This window comes from Vulpes lagopus, chromosome 7 (assembly GCF_018345385.1).
Source record: "Vulpes lagopus strain Blue_001 chromosome 7, ASM1834538v1, whole genome shotgun sequence".
NCBI lineage: Eukaryota > Metazoa > Chordata > Mammalia > Carnivora > Canidae > Vulpes > Vulpes lagopus.
The window spans coordinates 104,267,120-104,294,420 of record NC_054830.1 but is presented as its reverse complement, the minus strand read 5'-3'; the positions used below and the strand labels follow the sequence as shown (position 1 = coordinate 104,294,420).

Sequence of the window (27,301 nt, the reverse complement as noted above, 5' to 3'; positions counted from 1 at the left end):
CCTATGATTAAGAATCTCTTATGGTTTGTCTCCCTCTCTGATTTCCTCTTGTTTTGTTTTTCTCTCCCTTCCCCTATGATCCTGTTTTGTTTCTTAAATTCCACATATGAGTGAGATCATATAATAATTGTTTTTCTCTGATTGACTTATTTCACTTAACATCACACCCTCTAGTTCCATCCACATCATTGCAAATGGTAAGATTTCATTTTCCTGATGCCTGAGTAGTATTCCATTGTTATATATATATATATATTATATATATGTTATATATGTTATATATATTATATATATCTCACATCTTCTTTATTCACTCATCTGTCAGTGGACATCTGGGATCTTTTCATAGTTTGGCTATTGTGGACATTGCTGCTACAAACATTGGGGTGCAAGTACCCATTCATATCACTACATTTATATCTTTGGAGTAGATACCTAGTAGTGCAATTGCTGGGTCATAGAGTAACTCTATTTTCAACTTTTTGAGGAACTTCCATACTGTTTTCCAGAGTGGCTGCACCAGCTTGCATTCTCACCAACAGCATAAGAAGTTCCCCATTCTCTCCATCCTTGCCAATATCTATTCTTTCCTGATTTGTTAATTTTAGCCATTCTGACCATTGTGAAGTGGTATCTCATTGTGTTTTTGATTTGTATTTCCCTCATGTTGAGCATGTTTTTGTGTATCTGTTGGCCATTTGTATGTCTTCTTTGTAGAAACATCTGTTTGTGTCTTCTGCCCGTTTCTTGATTGGATAATTTGTTCTTTGAGTGTTGAGTTTGATATTTTCTTTATAGATTTTGGATACTAGCCCTTTATCTGAGAAGAAATTTGCAAAATCTTCTCCCATTCTGTTGGTTGTCTTTTGGTTTTGTCAACTGTTTCCTCTGCTGTGCAAAAGCTTTTTATCTTGATGAAGTCCCAGTAGTTCATTTTTGCTTTTGTTTCCCTTGCCTCTGGAGACCTATCAAGAAGCTGCTGTGGCTGAGGTCATGGAGGTTGGCGTCTGGGTTCTCCCCTAGGATTTTGATGGATTCCTGTCTCAAATTTAGGTCTTTCATCATTTTCAGCCTATTTTTGTGTATACCGTAAGAAAATAGTCCAGTTTCAGTCTTCTGCATGTGGATGTCCAATTTTCCCAACACCATTTGTTAAAAAGACTATTTTTTCTCCATTGGATATTCTTATCTGTTTTGTTGAAGATTAGTTGACCATAGAGTTGAAGGTCCATTTTCCGCTTCTCTATTGTTTCATTGATCTTTGTGTTTGTTTTTGTACTGTTACCATACTGTCTTGATGATTACAGCTTTGTAATAGAGCTTGAAGTTTGGAATTGTGATGCCACAAGCTTGGTTTTCTGTTTCAACATTTCTTTGGCCATTCAGGGTCTTTTTTGATTCCATACAAATTTTGGAATTTTTTGTCCCAGCTCTGTGAAAAGAGTTGATGGTATTTTGAAAGGGATTGCATTGAATGTATAGATTGCTTTAGGTAGCACAGACATGTTAACAGTATTTGTTCTTCCAATCCATGAGCATGAAACATTTTTCAATTTCTTTGTGTCCTCCGCAATTTCTTTCATGAATATTCTATAGTTTACTGAGTACATATCCTTTTGCCTTTTTGGTTAGGTTTATTCCTAGGTATCTTATGGTTTTGGGTGCAATTATAAATGAGATCGATTTTTTACTTTCTCTTTTTTTCTGTCTCATTGTAATTGTATAAAAACGTAACTGATTTCTGTGCATTGATTTTATATACTGCCATGTTGCTAAATCGCTGTGTGAGTTTTAGCAATTTTTTGGTGGAGTCTTTTGGGTTTTCCACATAGAGTATTATGTCATCTGTGAAGAATGAGAGTGTGACCTCTTCTTTGCCAATTTTGGAGACTTTTTTCTTTTTGTTGTGTGATTTCTGAGGCTAGGACTACTAGTACTATATTGAACAATGGTGATGAGAGTGGACATCCTTACCATGTTCCTGACCTTAAGGGAAAAGGTCTCAGTTTTTCCCTATTAAGAATATTTGCTGTGGGCTTTTTGTAGATGGCTTTTATGATACTGAAGTATGTTCCCTCTATCCTTACACTGTGAAGAGTTTTAATCAAGAAAGGATGCTGTACTTTGTCAAATGCTTTTTCTGACCTATGAGAGAATCATGTGGTTCCTGTCCTTTCTTTCTTTTAATGTAGTGTATCGCATTGATTGATTTGTGGATGTTGAACCACCCTAGCAGCCCAGGGATAAATCCCACTTGGTTGTGGTGAATATTCCTTTTAATAGACTGTTGGATCCTATTAGCTAGTATCTTGATGAGATATTTTGCATCTATGTTCATCAGAGATATCGGTCTGTAATTCCCCTTTTGGTGAGGTCTTTGGTTTTGGAATCAAAGTAATGCTGACCTCATAGAGTGAGTTTGGAATTTTCCTTTCATTTCTATTTTTTGAAACATCCTCAGAATAATAGGTATTAATTCCTCTTTAAATGTTTGGTAGAATTCCCCTGGAATGCCTTCCAGCCCTGGACCCTTGTTTGTTGGGAGATTTTGATTATTGATTCAGCTTCTTTGCTGGTTGTGGGTCTATTCAGCGTTTCTATTTCTTTCTGTTTCAGTAGTGGTAGTTTATTAATCTTATTAATTATTTCAAAAAATCAGCTCCTAGTTTTGTTGATCTATTCTACTGTTCTTTTGGTTTCTATTTCATTGATTTCTGCTCTAATCTTTATGAATTCCCTTCTCCTGCTGGCTTTAGGCTTTGTTTGCTCTTCTTTCTCCAGCTCCTTTAGGTGTAAGTTTAGGTTGTGTATTTGAGGCCTTTCTAGTTTCTTGAGAAGGGCTTGTATTGCTATATACTTCTCTCTTAGGGCTGCCTTTGCTTCATCCTAAAGGTTTTGAATAGTTGTGTTTTCATTTTCATTTCTTTCCATGAATTTTAAAAATTCTTCTTTAATTTCCTGGTTGACCCATTCATTCCTTTTTAGGATGTTCTTTAGCCTCCACGTATTTGAATTCTCTCCAAAATTTCCTTTTGTATATATAAGTTCAAGTTTCAGAGCACTATGGTTTGAAAATAAACAAAGGATGATCCCAGTCTTTGGTACTGGTTGGGATCTGATTTGTGATCCAGTATGTGATCTATTCTAGAGAATGTTCATATGCACTTGAGAAGAATGTGTATTTTGTTGCTTTAGAATGGAAATCTTTGAATATATTTGTGAATATATTCACATCTCGTCCAGTGTGTCATTCAAAGCCCTTGTTTCCTTGTTGATCTTCTGCTTAGATGATCTGCCCATTGCAGTGAGTGGGGTCTTAAAGTCCCCTACTATTATTGCATTATTATCAATGTGTTTCTTTAATTTTGTTATTAATTGGTTTATATAATTGGCTGCTCCCATGCTAGGGGCATAAATATTTATAATTGATAGATCTTGTTGGGTAGACCTTTTAAGTATGATGTAGTGTCCTTCCTTATCTCTTATTACAGTCTTTGGCTTAAAATCTAATTTGTCTGGTATAAGGATTGCTACCCTAGCTTCCTTTTTCATGCCCATTAGCTTGAAAAATGGTGTTCCTCAGTTTCAGTATGGAGTTGTCTTTGAGTTTAAAATGAGTCTCTTGTGAGACTTGCTTTTTTATCCAATCTGATACCTTGTGTCTTTTGATTGGGGGGCATTTAGCCCATTTGTATTCAGTGTAATTATTGAAAAATATGAATTTAGTGCCAGTATTACCTGTAAAGTCATTGTTTACAGTGACATAGATATTATCCTTTCTGATCTATGCTACTTTTGGACTCTCTCTTCACTCACAGTATCCCCTTTAATATTTCTTACAGGGTTGGTTTAGTGATCACAAATTCTTTTAGTTTCTATTTGACTTAAAAGCTTTTTATCTCTCTTTCTATTTTGAATGACAAAAGTATTCTCTCCATATTTTTCTCATCTAGCACCCTGAATATATCATGCTAATCCTTTCTGGTCTGCCAGGTCTCTGTGGAGAGGTCTGCTACCAGTCTAATGTTTCTACCTTTGTAGATTCTGGACTTCTTGTCCTGAACTTCTTTCAGGATTTTCTCTTTATATTTGAGACTTACAAGTTTCACTCTTATATGTTGAGGTGTGACCTATTTTTATTAATTTTGATGGGGTTCTCTGTGCCTCATGGACTTGAATGTCTGTTTCCTTCCCTAGATTAGGGAAGTTTGCAGCTATAATTTGTTCAAATATACCTTCTGCCCCTCTATGTCTTCCCTCTTCTTCTGGGATCCCAATTATTCTAATATTATTTCAGTTTATGGTATGATGTTCTCTCAAATTCTCCCTTCATGATCCAGTTATTGTTTATCTTTTTTCCCACCATCTTTATTCTCCATAATTTTGTCTTCCATATCACTAATTCTCTCTTCTTCTTCATTTATCCTAGCAATTAGAGCCTCCATTTTTAAATTGCATCTCATTAATAGCCTTTTTTGATTTTTACTGAAAGAGATTTTAGTTCTTTAATTTCTCCGGAAAAGAATTCTCTAGTGTCTTCTATACTTTCTTTTCAAGCCCAACTAGTATCTTTATAATTGTTATTCTGAACCCTACTTCCAATATCTTACTTATATTCATGCTTAGGATTAGGTCCCCGGCAGTCAGTACTGCCTCTTGTTCTCTTTTTTGAAGTATGTTTTTCTACTTTGTTTTTCTTGCAGAAAGTGATTGCTTTCATATTTGTAGAATTGCAGCCATTCTTCAGAATGATGTGATAGCTATCTAGCTGAATTCCTGGGACCAGACAAAACTAAGGTCTCCTATTCCTCTGCCATCTTGGACTTCTCCCTTCTGTCAGGTCTCTGCCTTTTTGCCTTTTTCTTTACCTTGGAATTGATTTTCTTCTTCTTTTATTCATATCTTTTATAGCCATGACCATCTAGTTTACTTTATATTTTAAAATAAGAATACTTAAGATTTATAAATGTTTATCATGTGACAGGTATATTCTAAGCATTTATTGGAGATTATTCCATTCAATTCTTACAAAATTCTACTGATTCAGTATCTCTATTTCACAAATGAAGAAACTGAGGCATGGAGCAGTTAAATAATTGCTTATTAAATAACTGCTTATTAAATAAGCAGTTAATAGTTACACTCATGTAACTATTAATGGTAGAGCCACAATTTGAACCTACACAGTCTTATTCCTAAGTCAGTATTTTTAGCCAATATCTATGTGACCTTTGTTTGAATGTATTAACTTATTTTCTAGGTCTTTATATAAGCCATTCAAAATACTTTGAGGAGAGAGATACATGTAAGTGTTTATTTTGATTTTTCTTCTGTCTCAGATTTATACTTAAATTACAAGGGCTATATAACTCCTTAATATCTCTCTGCTATATTCTTTTTCAATGAATTTTTATTTTGAGCATATTCAAGCTTACAGAAGAGTTGCAAGAACAATACAATGAAGGGCAGCCCGGGTGGTTCAGTGGTTTAGCGCTGCCTTCAGCCCAGGGCCTGATCCTGGAGACCCAGAATCAAGTCCCATGTCAGGCTCCCTGCATGGAGCCTGCTTCTTCCTCTGCCTGTGTCTCTGCCAGTCTCTCTCTGTGTCTCTCTCAAGAATAAATAAAAAAATCTTTTTTTAAAAAAAGAATAATACAATGAATCCTTGGATACTTTTAACCTAGATTCATTAATGGTTTAGATTTTTGCTGTATTTGCTTTATCACTCATTTCCATCAATATCATTATTATTTTTATGATTATTATTTTCTAAACAATTTGACAGTAAGTTACAGACATTTTGGCCCTTCACCACTGAATATGTCAACATGTATCTCCAAGGAACAAAGATATCATCTTTTTATGACTATCAAGTTCAAGAAATTCAACATTGATATAGTGTTATTCAAATTTCAGCAGTTAGCCTAAATATCCTCATAGTATTTGTCTCTTCCTTTCTCCTTCCTTCCTCCCATCCTTCCTTCTTTTCTTTCTTCCTTTCTTATTTTCCCCTCTCTCTCTCCCCTTTTCCTTCTTTCTCTCTCTCTTTCTTCCCCCCTTTCCTTCTCTCTCTCTTTCTATTTTCTTTCAGTCCTTCTCTCTCTTTTTCTCTCTTTCTTACTCAGTTTCTTCTACTCAGGATGCAGTCCAGGATCATATTTTGCATTTAGTTGCCATGACTTGCTATGTGCTTTGAGCATTAAGCGTCCTGGAACATTCACTTTCTCACTCAAGCCATCTTTCCTCTAGCTTGGAGTTCTGAGCGTCTTCTATCCTCACTTTGCCTACAAGTGTTTTGAACTATTTCACAAGAAAGAATGAGCTACATTTTCTTTAATTTCAAGGGTTCTCCTTTTTGAAGAAGGATCCACCTTTCCTATATGGTTTCTTAAAGCGGCTGTATCCTATTACTTCAAAACATTAAAAAAAATTTAGAAACCACCAGACAAAACATGCACCAAAAAGTCAAAGTTAGTTTTTTTCTCCTTACCTTTTCATTGGAAACTTTCTTTTCTTTTAATTGGAGTTCAATTTGCCAACATATAGCATAACACCTAGTGCTCATCCTGCCAAGTGCCCCCCTCAGTGCCCATCACCCGGTTGCCCCAACCCCCCACCCACCTCCCTTTCCACTACCCCTTGTTCATTTCCCAGAGTTAGGTGTCTCTCATGTTTTGTCACCCTCACTGATATTTTCACTCATTTTTTCTCCTTTTCATTGGAAACTTTCTAAATTTTATTATGGACCAAATTTGACTGCTTTTGCCCAAAAGCTTTGTATGATCAACAAAGCCCAAAGCAGAGAGTGTAATTTGAAGACCAGGTATGCCACTGAAAAGAATGTTTCCGTTTGTATTTCTGAGACTGAATATATATATCACTTCAGAAAGAATCTTAATAAAAGGAATGATCAAATCAGCACATCTCCATCAAATATAACTGTAATTCACTCAACATTATCTTTTGATCTTGAAACAGTTAGAACAAGAGCAAAAAAATTCCAAAAGTGAAAAACAAAGCTGTTTCAGTAAGTTCCTAGAGCATATACCTGAGGGCTCTCTTAGAGTTTGAGTTTGAGCCCATTGAAGTGGGTGTGGACAAAATGCAAGGATCAGACCATCAGCTTTCCATTCCTCTACTCCCTGAGGAACCAGTATTTTCAACTTCTGTGAGTTTATTTTGATGCTTAAGGTTGTATTTTCCATTGTTTTAGAAAATAATTGAAGTAGTCTTTACTTAAAAAAGAATTCCTCTCCATCAGTTAGTTGAATATTTTAACACTCTAATTTAAGGCTCTTTCCTTCCACCCCCAGTCTTCATGTCAAATACTTAATGATCTATAAATATTTAGAAAGTTCTAATGGAACATGCTATTAAAAGCAAACCTGTAAGAAAGTCTGGTATTGTTTGAGTAATATCCCCTAATTTATCTCTTTGTAAGTTTAGATACATGAACACTGGGTTTTCTTAAATGGAATTTTATCCCCACTCATAATTTTATTATATTTCTCCACCCCACTTACAAACTGGTAGGAAGATGAAGGTCCAGACCCTACTACCCTGGATGTAGATTATAGGCCAGGAGGTGTTAGCTGACAGTAGTGGTAGGACAATAGAAACGGTGAGGAAAATCTTTTATTAAAATTGTATTATTGTTTAGGGAATTTCATACGATAATTGAGAATACTTAAATACAATGCAGCCATTTGTTCCTGAGTTTTTCATACTTACCTTTCAGTTCAGGGTAGAGGGTGTGTTTAGAGGTAGTGTGGTGTATAGGAAAAGGCGGTGATCTGGGAATTGGGAGACCTGGTTTCTGCCTGGAGTCTGTCATTAATAGGTTCTGTGACTCTGAGCTAGAAGTTTCACCTCTCTGAAACTCAATCCCCATCTTCAAAGTAATAGACCAGATGATATCTCATTTTCTTTCTTAGCAGTAACACACAACCTTACGAGCTCTAAGGATATCAGAAGCATGAAACGTTCATTAACATCTTCTGATTAGTATTTATACTAAAGCAATACCTTTATATTTACAGTTAATTTATCTTTATTTTCCTTTTTTTTATTTTTTTATTTTTTTTAAATTAATTTTTACTGGTGTTCAATTTACCAACATACAGAAAAACACCCAGTGCTCATCCCGTCAAGTGTCCACCTCAGTGCCCGTCACCCATTCCCCTCCAACACCCGCCCTCCTCCCCTTCCACCACCCCTAGTTCATTTCCCCGAGTTAGGAGTCTTTATGTTCTGTCTCCCTTCCTGATATTTCCCAACATTTCTTTTCCCTTCCTTTATATTCCCTTTCACTATTATTTATATTCCCCAAATGAATGAGAACATACACTGTTTGTCCTTCTCCGATTGACTTATTTCACTCAGCATAATACCCTCCAGTTCCATCCACGTTGAAGCAAATGGTGGGTATTTGTCATTTCTAATTGCTGAGTAATATTCCATTGTATCTTTATTTTCCAATGGTTTGCCAGTGCTCTTCTGGATATGAATCCAAGTGAATTTCTTAAATTATAGATATAAGAAAATGGAAATATATAATTGTATATTATATATATAATATATATAATTTAGATTAAATATTTAAATTAAAATTTAAAGAAAGTAATTTAAAAAGATGCTTTTATTCAAATGCTTTTTTCTGTAGAACTATATTTTTAAAAATGTGTCTTAATTTATTTACCTTCTAAATAAGGGGCTTAGGCTTGAGAACTGGAATGGCAAATAGGCCTTATCTGAAGTACTGACTCAAAGGCTCAGCAGGAAAGAATACTTGCTATGGTTAACAGTCAATGTCTACCATGGGTAAGAGAAGCACTCAATGCCATCCCCTTCTTGAACTTGGACCAGACCATCATTAAGAGTGCTTCCTAAATATCATTTTCCTCTACTGTTCTCTGTCTTATGGAATGACATTATTCATCCAGCTGCCTACCCCAAAGCCTAAGGGTCATCTTTGATCCCTTTCCCTTATTCTCCCACTAGCAATTTGTCACCTAAATAGTTCATTACCTCTTAATTAGTTCATCACCACCATCCTCATACATTCCACCAGCATCTGTCACCCGAGCCACTGTGTCCCTATGTTTAATAATGGGTTACCAATAAATGGATTAAACCTGTGCTTAATGTACCAGAAAGTGGGGAATACATTTCCTTACTTACCCACTTAAATATACAGAAAGGAGTGAAAAGAAGTGGGGGGAAAAACCCTTAATATCAGCACCCATTTACATTTGGGTCAATTAGAGATTAACAAAATTTTATATTATGTTATGTGCTTGCTTTTATTTTGCATTACAGCATAGTATTCTTATCTCTTGAGTGTGTGTGTGTGGGGGGGTTGGCTGGGAGGTCATTTGGGGAACATAATACTGTTTTAGAGCATAGTATCTCTAAAGGTCTGATTCTGGCCCTGCCTCTCATCCATTCTCCATAGTGCAGCAAAATAATCTTTTAAAAGGAGATTTGATCTCATCAGTTGCTTCTTCCTGCTCCCTGTAGGATAAAGCCTAAACTCTTTATTATGGCCGTGTATACTCTGGGCTTCATTCTCCTACTTAGTTCCACCACATTCTTCCTTTGTTTTTTGGGTCCAATTATATCAGCCTTTGTCAATTCACCCAGAGGACCTGTGTAGCAATGTATTCCTCTCCCCGCAAAGTTATTATGCTTCTCTCTCTTTAGCTTTTTACACTGTGACTAATACTTTGACTCTCAGCTCAAACATCTCTTACTAGAACATCTTTCTCAGTCCTCCATATGAGATCAGAAGCTACCATATTTTCTCTTCATATTACAGATTTGTGTATAAGTATGTTATCATTTGACTTGTGTTTGTCTTCTGTGCTAGAGTAAGCTCTTTGTTTATTATTGTTTCAGGGGCACCAGCTTAGTATATAGGTATATAAATACTGATGGAATGGCATAGGTGCTTCTACAATTCCATTCAATCCAGGATTCTTTAGTGAAGCAGTAGAATAGAAGCAATCTAAAGATGTTAACACCTTGTTCTTAATATTCAGTCTTTGGTCATGGTACAGATTTGATAGTTTGTTGATGAGAAATATTCCAGGGTTTTAGTTCTTTTTTTTTTTTTTAAGATTTTATTTATTTATGATAGACATAGAGAGAGAGAGAGGCAGATTCACAGGCAGAGGGAGAGGCAGGCTTCATGCCCGGAGCCCAACACGGGACTTGATCCTGGGGCTCCAGGATCGTGCCCTGGGCCAAAGGCAGGCGCCAAACCACTGAGCCACCCAGGGATCCCCATAGGAGTTCTTGATTATAGTAATCACCTCAAGTATTTCTGGTAAGTCCTTCAAACTTTACATGGCCGAACAGAACTCTTGATACCTTTCCTTTTTCCCTATTCCTCTCCCTGAAATCTCTCATAATGGCTCAAAGCTTTGACTTCAACCTTGGTTCCTTGTTTTCTTTCCTCTACCAAATGCAATCTATCTAAAAGGTGTATTGGTTCTATCTTAAAAATACATGCACAGTCTGACTCTTCTCACCTCCTCTGCTATCATTGCATTTCCAGCTACAAATATCTCTCACTTGCACAACTTCAATAAGCTTCTTACTGATGTCCCTCTTTCTGGCATTGGGTGAAAATCAATATGGTTTTCACATAATGGCCATGTAATTTTTAAAAATCATATTAGTCCATATAACCCTATTCAAACTTTGCTTTCTTGGCTTGGTTTTACCCTTAATGTAAAATTCCATTCTTTACCATTGTTTCTTGCCTACAACTTTGCTCTCACCTCTTTCTACTTCCCTCCTCTTGATAATTTCCAGCCACAGTGATGTTCTCTTCACAATTCTTTGATCACACAACATTTAGTCTTGAGGGCATTCATGTTTGCTGTCCCCTTTGCCCAGAATTATATTCTTTATCATGTGTGACTCCTTAACATTTGAGTCACAGCTCAAAGACTGCACCCTGAGAAGGCCTTGCCTGATCAACTAATTGAAAAGAGTTCCCTCCAGCCCCATCACTATTTTCTATTTTATTATATACAGCTTTGTTTTCTTGACAGCATTTGTCATCATCTAAAATTATTTTATTAATATATGATCTACTTATTTTTTAACTATGTCCATGTGCTGACATATAATGTTCAATAGAAAAAAAAACTCTTAGTCATTTGTTTTCTGTTTTATCTTGGGTTTTAGCCAAATGATTGTCGCATGGTAGTTTCTCCACATGTAGTTACTGAAAGAGTGAATAAATGGAATTTCACTTCAGAATGGAGTAGTATTGGGCAAGGACTAAAGAGCAATAAAAATATTTCTTGGAAAACATTTAGGACTATAGTGCTGTCATTGTTTTTATGCCTTTGCATATACTACAGAGAGTTTTCTCACAGTTTTACCCTATAGCATAATGAATCATGTGACTATTTTTGAGAAGTAGCATTTCATGATGGATTGCATAATTTGCATAATTGTGACCTTTAGTATTTGTTTTTTTTTTCCCAAGAGAATATATATTTCCTAAGATTTTATTTATTCATTCATGAGAGACACACAGAGAGAGGCAGAGACATAGGCAGAGGGAGAAGCAGGCTCCCTGTGGGGATCCCAATTCAGTACTTGATCCCAGGACCCCAGGATCACACCCTGAGCCAAAGGCAGATGCTCAACTACTGAGCCACCCAGGCGTCCTTCCAAAAGAATATATATATATTTTTAAATAAGTAACTAGATGTTGGTTTCCTGGCACTGGTCAGTCAATGATTGCTTAGAACTCATTGCATTTTTTTCTGAGTTTCATTTCCAATACTTAAGTCTAAGATTCACATTCTCCAGCTACTTTATGGAGGGGCCTAGGAAGCCTACATTTTCATTAAGCATTGGATTCCTAGACACTGAACGGTGCCCTGGAAGGCAGTATCAATGGTTTCTATCAGGACCCTCTTTTACATTTATACCTACTGGTGATAGTTTGTTCGAACAGTAACACACATACGATGCTAAGGCAATAATTGCTGGCTAATGGACTTGTGGAGGAGTCATGGGAAATCTGGAAATGAATGTAAAAAGTCAAGGGCTGGTAATTTTCAAAAAAGGATATATGTGAAATATGAATCACTAAGATGGATTCTGGAATGACTAATTGTATTTCCTCAGAATAATCAATGCAAAATAAAAAAATGCAGTAATTTAACAATATTGTAGGTTGCTTACTATGTTCTGGACTTTAGTTATATTAAAATTTTTAATGAATAGCTTGTTATATTATATTCCTCTTTGTTACTGGAGAGAAAAGTCTAGTTAAATGAGAGCTTCATTTAGTTGAATTAAGATAAAATGAGAATTTTTATTTTATCAAAATAATAAATGTATATGGTAATATATCAAATAGTACATAAGTGCTTATAATAAAGAGCAACAATCTTTCTTCCTTGCTATATTCCCCAGAGACAACTTCTAAAAATTTTTTTGTAAGATCATTAGTTAAATAGCAAAATCATAAACAGTTTTGACTAGAAAATAGATATATTTCTGGGAAGATGAATATGCAGTGACAATGTGGCATGGGCATGATTCTGTACATTTATTTCAAACTGATATACCAATGGGTGCTTTGAAATGAAATTATAGACATCTGTTAAAAATCCTCTTTAAATTGTGTAAAAAATGTTTATGTTTTTGGAAGCCCTTTCTTATAAATAATTCTACCAGTGAAGAAGGGAGTGGAAAGAGAGAGAAAGCCACGACTGAATGAAAGCCAATGCCGATTATTGGGGAAATGGAGAGAGCATGGTGTTGGTCCTCACACTTCACTCACTATTATCTTTGGTTTGTTAATCCTTATTGAGAGTCACTTAAGGCCACCAAAATTCAGCAAACAAAACTGTCAAATCTTACAACTCAGTCCCCTGCTCTGAGAACAAGCTTAGCCAAGAAAGCTCTTTTGCTACCAATGATATCATGGTACAGGTAGGCATTGCATTGCCCAGATAACTTGAATGTCTGTGTTTTCTGCCAGTTATAGCTGCCACTATGAATCATGTCATAGGCATTCGATTTTTCCATTGACCACTTGTGACCCAGATTATCCTGGGTGGATGGGATAGTCTTGGTTGTAGACATAATTATGTTTGTGAACACACAAACTTCCTATGAAGCCTTATCATCAACTTTCTGGGGAGAATCTTGATGGGACTCCCAGAGGACAGCCTCTGTTACTTTCAATCCCCAAACACCTATTTTCTGTAATACACAGCTTGAGGAAAGCCAATTGCGTGGAGACAGGAATAGAGCCAAATCTCCTCAGTTTTTACTGAATATCCTAAGGAGTACGTTTCTACATACTTGCCTCATTCATGACATATTTATTCTCTGTAATTTCAATCTTTTAGTGTGTCTTTAAGTTCTGGGTGGTTTGCTCTATCCATGTATACTTGGTTTGTATCTAAACTGTAGAATGAGGATAATTAACAAGAAATGACATTTCCATCAGTTCTACTGTGATCATTTGTGAAATAAGAAATTATCCTGGGGAAGAGTTAAGATGGTGGAAGTATAGGGGTACCCTAAGTTTGTCTCATCCCTCAAATACAGCTAGATAGCTATCAAATCATTCTGAACACCTAAGAAATCAATCCGAGTTCTAAGAGAACAAATACTGCAAGTCTATAAGTAGAAAAGTGACCAGGAAGTGTGGAGACTTGAATCCCGTGTGACATAGCTGTGGATATGGTGGCAGAGAGGTGCTTACAGAGGTGACCACAAAGTATTATAAACAAGGAAGCACAAAATCTGAAATTTTAGAAGTCCACTACCACGGAGGACGTGCCTGGCTTAGAGGTGCTCAGGTGGTGAGGTGGGGCAGAATCCCAGGTGTGAAACTGTGTTCTGAGGTTCCCCTGGGATGCAAAAAGAATGGGTGATGCCTAAATGCTGTGCTGTTCCCAGGCTTGGAGTGGGGAAGCTCGCCAACCACAGAGAGTCTAGGTGCCAGCTTTTCTGCTCTGTATTGCCATAAACTGCAAACTTCTGCAGGTTGTGTGACCAGTTTCCAACAAATGACAGAAGTGTGGTGAAACCCTCCCCAGGAGAAACAGCATGGGCCTACTCCATGGAGTCCCTAAAATTTGGAGTTTTGAAATTCAGTGACATGCCTGAGATTTAAAAAAACAAATAGCTTGGACACAGGCATGCTGAACACAGGATTCTGAACACAGAGTTACTCTTCTGTGAGGGCTTACTGGAGAATAGGGGCATGAATTTTCAGCTCTGGAGCAGGAGAGCTGGCGCCACCATATTCATCCCACTCATCAGTGCAGAAAGCCTTCAGGGAGCAAAACATTACCTAGTGGGGTCCGGAGCCACTTACACCACTTACACCAAGCCTTGCCTCCCTGACACAGGATGCACATTTCTACTAGGGCACATTCACCTGAGAATCAGCACAACAGGCCCGTCCCCCAGAAGACCAGAACAAACAAGTGGCTTCCACAAGATTTACTGATCATACAGGGCTGCAAAGCTTCAGCTGTAGGGGAAAATAGTATCTAGTCTCCTTTGTACTTTTATCCTTTTAAAAAATTATTATTTTTTTCATTTATTTATATTTTTTAATTCTTTTTTACTTTTTATATATACTTTAATATATTATTTTTGTTTCCTTTCATTGTATTTTGTTATATATACATAAATTTATTTATTTATTTATTTATTTATTTATTTATTTATTTACTTATTTACTTACTTACTTATTATTTTGGGATCCAGTTTCTTTTAACAAGTAGTCAAAACACACCCAAGATCTAATTTTCTTTTGTTTGTTATCATTGTTGTTGTTTTCTCTTTCTCTTTCTTCTTTTCTTTCCTGGACAAAATGGCAAGATGAAAAATTCATCCCAAAAGAAATAACAGGAGGTAGTACTCACAGCCAGGGACTTAATCAATAGAGATATAACTAAGATATCTGAACTGCAATTTTAATAATTTAATTTAATTTTAATAATTTTAAGTTTAAAATTATTATAAAGATACTAGCTGGGCTTGAAAAAAGCATAGAAGACACTATAAAATCCCTTACTCTGGAGATAAAAGAATAAAAATATAGTCAGGCTGAAATTTAAAATGGGGTAACTGAGATGTAGTCCCAAGTGGAGGTCATAAAGATAAGAATGGACAAATCAGAAGAGCAAATCAGTGATATAGAAGATAAGATTATGGAAAATAATGAAGCTGAAAAGAAGAGAGAAAGAAAACTATTAGATCACGAAGATAAACTTAAGGAACTCAGTGATTCCATAAAGCAAAAAATAATACCTAAATCATAGGGGTCCCAGAAGAAGAAGAGCCAGAGAAAAGGGCAGAAGGTTTATTTGAACAAATTATAGTTGAGAGCTTCCCTGATCTTGGGGAGGAAACAAGCATGCAAGTCCAGGAGGCAAAGAGTATCCCCCCCAAGATAATAAAAATAGGTCAACACCTTGACACATAAGAGTGAAACTTGTAAATTTCAAAGATAAAGATAAAATCCTGAAAGCAGCTAGGGACAAGAGGTTCTTAAGCTATAAGTGTAGAAACATAAGGCTGCAGCAGACCTGTCCACAGAGACCTGTCAGGCCAGAAAGGACTGGAATGATATTTTCAGGGTGCTAAATGGGAAAAATATGCAGCCAACATTGCTTTATCCAGCAAGGTTGTCATTCAAATTAGAAGGAGAGATAAAGAGTTTCCAGGAAGACTAAAACTAAAGGAATTTGTGAACACTAAACCAGCCCTGCAAGAAATATTAAAAGAGATCCTTTGAATGAAGAGAGATCCCAAAAGTAAGAGAGACCAAAAAGGAACAGAGACAATCTACAGGAATAGCAACATTACAGGTAATACACTGACATTAAATTAATATCTTTCAACAATTACTCTGAATATAAGTGGACTAAATGCTCCAATCAAAAGACATAGTGTATCAGAATTGATAAAAACAAAACAAGACTCATACATATGATGTCTGCAAGAGACTCATTTTAAACCTAAAGACATCTCCATATTGAAATTGAGGAGGGTGAAACACAATCTATCATTCTAAGGACATGAAAAGAAAGCTGGATTAGTCATACTTATATCCCCAAAATTGGATTTTAAAGCAAAGATTGTAATAAGAGATGAAGATGGACACCATATCATATTTAAAGGGTCTATCCAACAAACTCTAATTGTAAACATGTATACTTAACTAACTTCAGAGCAGTCAATTATATAAATCATTTAATAACAAACTTAAAGAAACTCATAGATAGTAATACAATAATAGTAGAGGACTTTAACTTCCCACTCATAGCAATGGACAAATAATCGAAGTAGAAGATCAACAAAGAAACAAGAGTTTTGAATGACACATTGGACCAGGTGGACTTAACAGACATATTCAGAGTATTTCATCCTAATGCAACAGAATATACATTATTTTCAACTGCACATGAAACATTCTCCAGAATAGATGATATACTGGCTCACAAATCAAAACTCAACTAGTACAAAAAGTTTGAGATAATGCCACATGTATATATTCTGATGCAATGCTATGAAACTTGAGGTCAACCACAAGAAAAAATTTGGAAGGACCACCTGTGGAGGTTAAAGAACATCCTACTAAAGAATGAATGGGTCAACCAGAAAACTAAAGAAGAATTTAAAAAATACACAGAAGCAAATAAAAATAGTCTAGAACCTTTGAGATGCAGCAAAGGTGGTCAGAAGAGGGAAGTATATTGCAGTACAAGCCTACCTCAAGAAGCTAGTCTCAAATACACAACCTAGCCTACATCTAAAGGAGCTGTAAAAAGAATAGCAAAAAAACCTAAATCCAGCAAAAGAAGGGAAATAATAAATATTAGAGCAGAAGTCAATGATATAGAACTTAAAAAATTAGAACAAATTGATGAAATTAGGGGCTGTATTATGTTCAGTGAAATAAGTCAATCAGAGAAGGACAATCATGGTTTCACTCATACTTTGAATATAAGAAATAGTGAAAGGGATTATAAGGGAAAGGAGGGGAACTGAGTGGGAAAAATTAGAGAGGGAGGCAAACCATGAAAGACTCCTAACTCTGGGAAACAAACAAAGGGTTGTGGAAGGGGAGATGGGTAGGGGACAGGGTAACTGGGTGATGCACACTGAGGAGTGCACTTGATGGGATGAGCACTGGGTGTTATACTATATGTTGGCAAATTGAATTTAAATAAAAAAGTAATAAAAAATAAATAAAATAAAATCTAACTAGAAAAAAAAGAAACTAGGAGTTGGTTCTTTGAAAGAATTAACAAGATTGATAAACCCCTAGACAGTCTTATGAAAAAGAAGGGAAAGGACCCAAATAATAAGACCATGAATGAAAGAGGAGAGATCACAACCAACATCACAGAAATACAAATAATTATAAGAAAATACTATGAAAAATTATATGCCAACAAATTAGGCAATCTGGAAGAAATGGATACATTTCTAGAAACATAAACTACCAAATCTGACACAGGAAGAAATAGAAAACCTGAACAGACCCATAACCAGCAAGGCAATTGAAGCAGTAATAAAAAAAAAAAAAATCTCCCAACAAACAAGAGACCAGGGCCAGATGGCCTCTCAGAGGAATGCTACCAAATTTAAAAATTTAATATCTATTCTTCTGAAACTGTTCCAAAAAATAGAAATGGAAGGAAAACTTCCAAAATCATTCTATGAGGTCATCATTACCTTGATCCCCAAACCAAAATTCTTTCTGCTAAAAAGAATTATGGGCCAATATCCCTGATGAACATGGATGCAAACATTTTCAACAAGGTACTGGCTGATAGAATCCATTAAAAGGATAATTCACCACCACCAAGGGGGATTATTCCTGGGTTGCAGAGATAGTTCAGCATCCATAAATCAATCAACATAGTATACCATATTAATGAAAGAAAGGATAAGAACCATATTATCCTCTCAATAGTTGCAGCAAAAGCATTTGACAAAATACAGCATCCTTCTTGATAAAAGTTTTCAACAAAGTGGATATAGATGGAACATATTTCAATAGCGTAACAGCCATATACAACAGATCCACAGCTAATATCATCCTCAACAGGGGAAAACTGAGAGCTTTGCCTCTAAGATCAGGAGCATGATAGGGATGCCTTGAACAACCACTGTTGTTCAACATAGTCCCGAAGTCCTACATTCAGCAATTAGACAACAAAAAGAAATAAAAGTCATCCAAATTAGCAAAGAGGAAGTCAAATTTTTACTCTTCACAGATAATATATTACTCTATGTAGAAAACTCAAAGACTCCAACCAAAAAATTATTAGAACTAATACAGGAATTCAGCAAAATCACAGGATATAAAATCAATGCAAATAAGAGTGTTGCATTTCTATACACTAACAATGAGGCAGCAGAAAGAGAAATCAAGGAGTCAATCCTATTTACAATTGCTCCAAAACCCACAAGATAAATAGGAATAAACCTAACCAAAGACATAAAAATTCTGTACTCTGAAAACTATATAGAACGCTTATGAAAGAAATTGAAAAAATGGAAAAAAAAAAACCATTCCATGCTCATGGATTTGAAGAACAAATATTGGTTAAAATGTTTATACTACCCAAAGCAATCTACACATTCAATACAATTTTTACCAAAACAACACTGACATTTTTCATAGAAGTGGAGCAAACAATTCTAAAATTTGTTTGAAATCCGAAAGATCCTGAATAGCTAAAGTAAAGTTGAAAAAAAGAAAAGCAAAGCAAGAGACATCACAATTCCAGGCTCTAAGCTGTATTACAAAGCTATCATCATCAAGACAGCATAGTAATGCCACAAAAACAGACACGTAGACCAATGGAACAGAATAGAGAACCCAGAAATGGACCCTAAACTCTATGGTCAACTAATCTTTGACAAAACAATAAAGAATATACAATGGGAAAAAGATAGTCTCTTCAACAAATTGGACAGTCACATGCAGAAGAATGACACTGGACCAATTTCTTACACCATACACAAAAACAAATTCAAAATGGATGAAAGACCTAAATATGAGACAGGGATCCATCAACATCCAAGAGGAGAACTCAGGAAGAAGCCTCTTTGACTTTTGCTCCAGCAGCTTCTTGCTATACATGTCTCCAGAGACCAGGGAAACAAAAGTAAAAATAAATGATTGGGATATCATCAGGATAAAAAGCTTTTGCACAACAAGGGAACAACCAACAAAACTAAAAGGCAGCCTATGTAAGGAGAGAAGATTTTACAAATGATATATTAGATAATAGACTAGTATCCAAAATTTATAAAGAACTTCTCAAACTCAACACCAAAAAATGAAAAAAAAAAATCCAGCCAAGAAATGGGCATAAGACATGAACAGACATTTCTCCAAAGAAGACATACAAATGGCTAACAGACATATGAAAAACTGTTCAACGTTATTTGGCATCAGAGAAATAAAAATCAAAACCTCAATGAGATACCCCCTCACATCAGTCAGAATAGTTAAAATTAGCAAGTCAGGAAACTACAGATATTGGCAAGGATGTGGAGAAAAGGAAATCCTTTTATACTGTTGCTGGGAATGCAAAGTGGTGCAGCTACTCTGGAAAACAGTATGGAAGTTCCTCAAAAAGTTAAAAATAGAACTACACTATGACCCAACAATTGCACTACTAGGTGTTCAATCAAAGGATACAAAAAGTGATGCGAAGGGGCACATGCACCTCAATGTTTATAGCTGTAATGTCCACTATTGCTAAAATAGATAAAGAGCCCAGATGTGCACTGATGGATTAATGGATAAAGAATAAGATATATATATATATATATATATATATATATATATATATATATATAAAATATTCCTATAGGAATATTACTCAGCCATCAAAAAGAATGAAATCTTGTTATCTGCAACAATGTGGAAGGAACTAGAGAGCATTGTGCTAAGCAAATAAGTCTGCCAGAGAAAGATGAATACTGTACAATTTCACTCATATGTGGAATTTAAGAAACAAAACAGATAAACATAGTGGAAGGAAAGGAAAAATAAGATAAAAGCAGAGGGAGGCAAACCATAGAGATTCTTAACCAGGGAAAACAAAGTGTTGCTAGAGGGAGGTAGGTGGGTGAATGGGGTTACTTGGGCACTAAAGAGGTCACTTGATGCAATGAGCATAGGTGTTATATGCAACTGATGAAACACTAAATTCTATCCCTGAAACAAATGATACACTATCATATTAATAAACTTGAATTTAAATAAAAAAAAAAGAAAATAAATTCTCTTGCTCTAGACTCTTGAGGACCTGGTAGGACTCTCGACATGATCTCTTCCTATGCACACTCCAGGATTCTCCCTATTAACTTCACTGGACAGTTGGCTAAACCAAAGATGGCTAATTTGCTGGTACTTCCCTGCCTGTAGTCTCCCTCTTTGCCTTAAGAACCTCTCTCCATTCTCTGATATTGGGAGATTTAGTTATATTAAAGTTTTGTCGTTATTATCATATCCTTCTTTGTTTCTGAGGAGGAAGGATCTAGTTTTTTTTTTATTTTTTAAAGATTTTATTTATTCATGAAAGGCAGAGAGAGAGAGAGAGAGAGAGAGAGAGAGAGAGAGAGGCAGAGGCATAGACAGACGGAGAAGCCGGCTCCATGCAGGAAACCCAACCCGGGACTTGATCCTGGGACTCTGGGATCACACCCTGAGCCAAAGGCAGACGTTCAACCACTAAGCCATCCAGGTGTCCTGGAAGAACCTAGTTAAATGAGAGTTTCATTTGGTTGAATTAAGGTGAAATGGGAATTTTTTATTTTATCCAATAATAAATGTGTATGGTAATATAGCAAATAGTACATAAGTGCTTAAAATAAACAGCAACAGTCTTTCAGCATCTTTTCTTAAGTGAGAACTTTTTCTTAATTATTCTAACCTTGGAAGTTGAGCTTTAGGAACCAACTTGCATCCAAATTAACCAGGAACATGGTACAAGAGAACATGAGTGTATCAACACGTCTCTCTGTAGCCTGATCCAGTAGATAGGTAAGGCTATAACAAATTGCATAGATATAATACTTCACAAACACTATGACCCCAGTAATAATTATATTGTATATTATGCAGTGCAGTAAAGAGACACATGATCCATAACTGGAAAATTTATAAAATAATATTTACCTTTAGTATCTATGAAAAGTAGAAACACATCAAAGTAAATTTAAATCTAAGTATTTATTAGCATAGAAAAATAGCTTAAAAATACAAAACAAAATAAACAACAAATTGGTTTCATAATTCACTAAAAGGTTATAACTCTCAGTTTGAAATACACTTAGCTTGGATACATGGGAGAAGTGCTTCCCGGGTACTTTGGTGAGTGGTGTCTCCCTCATAGAGACTTCCATTTGTCTTTGGATATCTTTTTGTTTCCACTATGTTCAAGTACAAACATCTTTCATATGCATGGACCTAAGTTCTGGGTCTGAGAGAGATGTACTGAGAGGTTATGACTCCTCAAAGTCCTTAGAGTTTGCTCAGTCTTTCCTAGGTCACACGGAATTTATGAGTGAGTCATATTACCAGCAATATTTTCCTGAACAGCCAGATACTCTAAAATATTTGCTGTGTTGATTTTTTTAAAAGATTTTTTTATTTATTGACGAGAGACATAGAGAGAGAGAGAGAGAGAGAGAGAGGCAGAGACATAGGCAGAGGGAGAAGCAGGCTCCATGCAGGGAGCCCCATGCGGGACTTGATCCCAGGACTCGAGGATCACACCCTAAGCCGAAGGCAGACACTAAACTGCTGGGTGGCTCAGCAGTTTAGCCACCTGAGCCACCCTGGTGTCCCTGCTGTGTTCATTTTGACCATGAAGATGAATTAGGAGAACATCCTGGCCAAATCGCCAAGGGGCTTAAGAATTTATCCAAGACATATAGCTGCCTAAGAACTTGAATGGGTTCCATCTTGTCTAAGAGTTAGGTCATGTACAGTAACCAGTTCAAAATGTTCTGATCCACTTCTACCACTCAGACAGATGCTCACCAGTGATGATTTGATGGCATTTATACCCAGGACCTTAAGGAAGATCCCCATGCTCATGACATTCTCCTGATGATGTTCCTGTTTCATGTAGAGTATCATGAATTACAGCTGATCAATCACCAGTCCCATTCTAGTAATCTCAGAGAAGCTATCCTCTAACATGTCAAGTAGTTCCAAGCATAAAAAGTAGTAACTGTGAGAAAAATCTATCCATAATCTACCAAAAGTCATAGATCATGATATTGTCCAGAGCATCTATCATGGTGGGAAATGTGAAATTTCTCTGCCCCAAAGTCTTTGTCTTTCTTGGTAGTTCTCCTTTGGGTGTGAACTCTGCTATTTTTTAGGTCCATTGGGCTTTGGAAGCTCTGGATGCCAGGACATCTGAGTGTTTGAATACCAGTGTTTTGGACATCACCTTTCATAATTTTTGTTTCTGTCCCAACCTTGACTGTGAACTTACCCTTCAGGAATAGAACTTACTCTAATCTAAATACTCTTGTGTTAATGATGTCCATACTTAATTAGTAGTTGAGAACCTATAGGGAGAATGTTGTAGTTTTCCTATTATTGGCCTCTTCAGCTTCTTCATCAAATAAGATAGTTAGCTGGAACTGTTGGTATTTTTAGTTCTGGAAGTAGTCTCTGTAACTGTAAATAATGTGCTTGTACATATTTCTATTTGTTGACATATCAATCTTAAAATGACCTCTTGACTCCCCACTCTGAAAAGTGAATATTTATGTCAAATGGTTTCTCTTTTCTTCTATTCAATTACTTAATCAAAATTACACCACATTTTCATATGTATTCATAAATTGCTTGTTTGGTTTTACTTTTTTCTAATTTTTCTATTCATTCACTCTTTTATGTCATATCAGAAGACTAAAGTGATATTTTTACCTATAAATGCAAACCACAATGCTCTTGAGGTATTCACTTTAAAAAGCCAGGATTACTTCTCATATACCTTGGGGAATGGCTTTAATTCCCAAGCATGCATCTGGCAGTACAGTTTTATAGGAAATCATGAACATGCAGAGACATCATGGAACCTATAAGTAAAACTAGCAGATGCCCTTCCTGTCCTATAAGTTTATCTGGGAACATAGTTTTGCTTTTAACTTCACTTGGCTGAAATTAAAAGCAAAACTATATTCTTTCTTTTCTAATTAAAAAAAGTTTACATTATAAGGGTCTCTTTAAGCTTATATAATGATATCTAACCTTAAATCTGTAAAAGATAACATAGAAATAATAGTATCATCTATCACTAGTAGTATTGTTCAAGGCCCTGACCAATGTGGTACCATGACCTTTCTATTCTTATCTCTTTAGTCCTCCTCTTTCTTTCTCACACCCAGGATAACAAGCTTTCAATTCCCTCCCCTTCCAGAGCATTACATGTTATAACAACCTCAGCCTTTCACAGTCCACTCTTCTAAAAAAGTGATGGGATGGAAGTCAGAGATCTCTGAGTTTCCTCTGTAACTATTACTCTATGTTCCCTTCACTCTTTAAACCTCTTTCCTGAAGTGAGGTTCACTTATTCACTTAATAATTAGTAAGTACTCAGAACTTTCTATTTCCAAGTACTCTTATGATAAATGAGATAGATAATATACCTGTTCTCAAAGGACTTACAGTGTGGTTGAAAAGATAGATAATTAATAGGTGTTAACAGTAAGAAATAGTTATCATTGTAGCAGGGGAAATATAGAGTCACAGGTGGGGTGACCAAAATATACTCCAGATGTGTGAGAAGGCATCCCTCAAGGAGTGACTTTCAGCTGTACCCTGAAGAATGATACAGAAAATATCTGCAAGGGACAGATTGTTCTAAGTAAGAGAATACCATGCAGAGAAGTCTTACAGGTGAGAGAGAGCCTGAATTAGTTTTTCAGGGAGCTAACAACCACCAGGAAGGCTGGTGGATGGAGACTTGGAGACAGAGGCAAGAGCCACATTATGCTTGGCTTCTAATAAATCAGGTTGAGAACATTCACATGTCATTATGGCCAAAAGAATGGAAATCCATTAAAAAATATACTTTAAAGATTTTATTTATTTATTAATTAGAGACACACACACAGAGAGAGGCAGAGACACAGTCAGAGGGAGAAGCAGGTTCCCTGTGGGGAGCTCAATGTGGGACTTGATTTAGGGACCCTAAGATCACCACCTGAGCTGAAGGTGGATGCTCAATCACTAAGCCACTCAGGTGTCCCTCCATTAAAATATTTTAAGTAGAGGAGCAACATAAATCATTTTCATGTTTTAGAAAGGTCATTCCAGCCTCAGGGTGGGAAGTGACCTGGTCAGGGCTTACTGATTAATTGTATTGAGGGTGAGGGAACAGAAGGAAGCAAGAATGGACTGCTGATCTTTACGTGTGGTCAACTGGGTTGATGGTAGTGGCATTTAGTGAAGTAAGAAGCACTAGAGAAAAAGATAATGACAAATTTGAACATGTTTTAGGAAGATACAAGCCATCCATATTGAGATGTCCAGAGGTATACAGACATAGAGGTTACCAAACTGTGAGACAGTAAATGTCTCAGATTTTGAGAGGCAGGCAATCTTTGTTGCAGCTACTCAACTCTGCCATTACAATATGAAAGTAACCACAGATAATATATAAATAAATGAAAACAGCTATGTTCCAATAAAGCTTTATTTATAAAACAAGTGGAGTACCAGGTCAGGCCCTGACTGGTCCCTGAGCTAGGAAAATGAAGCTGGGATAACGGAGATGGGGAATCAAGAACTACCACTATGTGTGCAATGACCTTGGTCTGAAATGTCTTTTTTGAGAAGTTTTGTAGAATTCCAAGTTTTTCTGAAGACCCTTTTCTGAGGACTAAAAGCTGGAAGTTGAAGTTTCCAGGAAAATATGGCTTGATATAAAACAGAATAAATTGTGTCCAGAAGCAATTGCATAATTTTAGTTACTGATTTTTATTCTTTAGTAATTTTAAATAAGCTATATCACAAAAATAATACCCTAAATCCCAAGCCAGGAGTGAGGGAGATGTTGTTGCTGGGTTGAAAGTGTACGAAGGAAAGAGACATGGGGAGCCTCATTATATGGGGCAGCATGTCACCAAAGCAGAAAGAGAAAGGTCTGGGGAAAGAGTCACACAGCAGAATCTACTCCCTGTGATGCCACACTCCTCAGGCACACCGAAGGTTGTCTTTGGCAGAGCTGGTTAGACTTGTCAAGTCAATAATGTTATGAACAATTAAATTGCCTTTCTCAGCTTGGGAAGGAACTGATTGTATATCTCTGGGGAAGAGCTGATTTTTTAAAAGGCATTTTTTTTCTATTTCTTTCTTTCTATTTTCAAATAAATCACTATATTCTCCTAAATTGTCCCTCTTATCTGAAAATGCTCTGGCTTGGACCAAAATGTCTTAACAAAGTCTTCCTATTCCAGAGGAGCACTGTTGACTATGGTAATTGGGGCAGCATGTCTCACTCAGGATGGTTCTACTTTGGGATTGTCAAAGCCTGGCTGTTAATAAGGCCTCAGGTAGGCCTCTGCCCCTTCACCCCATCCCTATACAATCTCCTGTTTTTTTTTTTTTTTTATTCTTGGAAGCTCAAGAAACTAAGCAGGTGGTGCTTAATTTAGCCTCCTGGGATTTCTGGGAGGAAGTCAGTGTGGGCCTGTCAGCATCCTCATTTTCCTGTTGAGGACACCAGTGCACAGATGGGTCAAACGGTGCTTGGTCTGTTATCCAGCAAGTCAGCCACAAAAGTTGGGAAAGAACCAAGAAACATGTCTCCTACTCTGTTCAATGAGAGCAGTGATTTTCGCACGGTGGGGCCTCAGATTTGTCAGGGGGTTTTAGAGGCATACATGGCCCAAGGGGAAAGCTGAGTGGGGGACTCTGGGTTTCTCAGTAACTGAAACTCCCACATGCTTCAACAAGAAGCAGCACTACTGTTTCCTTTTTCCTTTTTTTCTTCTTGAGGTTGCGCTTAAGAATTCTATAATTTGAAAAAGAAAAGACTAAATACTTTTGTTGAAATCATGTGCTTTATGTTTATAAATCTGTGTTTCTTTCACTCCAAATCTTCCTTTGACTTCCATAGCCTAGTTCTTACTCTGGATGCCCATAGCACTTTATAAATATATTTATTAGAACCTGTTATGTGTTGCACTTGTCTATGACTGTGTTGGAGATTTCTCTAGTATGTGCACCATGTCTTCTTCATCTAAGTAAACTCCTGGTATACGTGGTACTGAATACACATTGGCTGAACTGTTAATAAATGCACAGATGGATGAATACATGAATTAGATAGTTTCTGCTAGAATTTTTATTTGAATCTAGTCATAACTTAAACGGCAATTCATTTGCCTTTATATAACTCTAGCCTGCTAGTAAATAAGTGTTGTGGATTATCTTTCATTCATCTTTGTGTATATGATGCTTAGAACAGAGCCTGGATCATAGTAAGCATTCCATAAACAAAGGATTTAATAATCAAGGAGATGACTTTATAGTTAAGGTAATTCTTCCAGATGAATTCCTGCCAGGAAACACATTGAGGAATTAAGGTGTTCCAGGCAGTAATGTTAGTGTTGGGGTTATAGATACTAGTAAAATTTGGCTCGTGCATGGAAGGAATTTTACTCTTCTACAGAGTTGGGAGTTTGGCAACCCATGGAAGAGAGGGAAAATGGCAGGCAGGATTGTACCATCTAAGAAGCAGGGCAGAAGACTGGCTCCAAGCTTCTGGCAATATTCAGTGGGACATCAGTCATAGAGATGGAAGGAGAGGGCTTATACTCCCAGGGCATGTCAGAATTCTGCAAAACTTCTTCCAGTCACATATCCCACCCTTTCCCTGATTAATAGCTTTGTCATATTTCAGTGAGCCACTGTTGTTCTTGGTCACATGTGTTTTTCCTTAGGTATCTTGGTGCCTACCATAGTTTGGGGGTAAGCCTTGCTTGTCCGGTGGCTTTTTCATGAATGAATAGAGTGGGTTGTTTCTTTCTGCCTCAGCTCCTCTCCCTGTCTTCAGGAGAACATTTCCACATGGAGTTTCTTTTCCCACTTTAAATAAAAGAAGACTCTTATCACTCCTCTTTCTACTTCTAGTTTCTTTACCAACTGATGAGATTCTACAGTCCATTTTTTTTTCATTCAAAATACCAAAATTATATGCATTACTTATAGCACTCTATTGGATAAAAAGCTGGATTCTCCCCT

The 27,301-nt window shown here is 36.4% G+C and overlaps 1 pseudogene; it reads right to left on the bottom strand.

The window, feature by feature from the left end:
• The window catches only part of LOC121495229, a 113,870-nt pseudogene that overhangs the window by 18,908 nt on the left and 67,661 nt on the right, over positions 1 to 27,301 (bottom strand).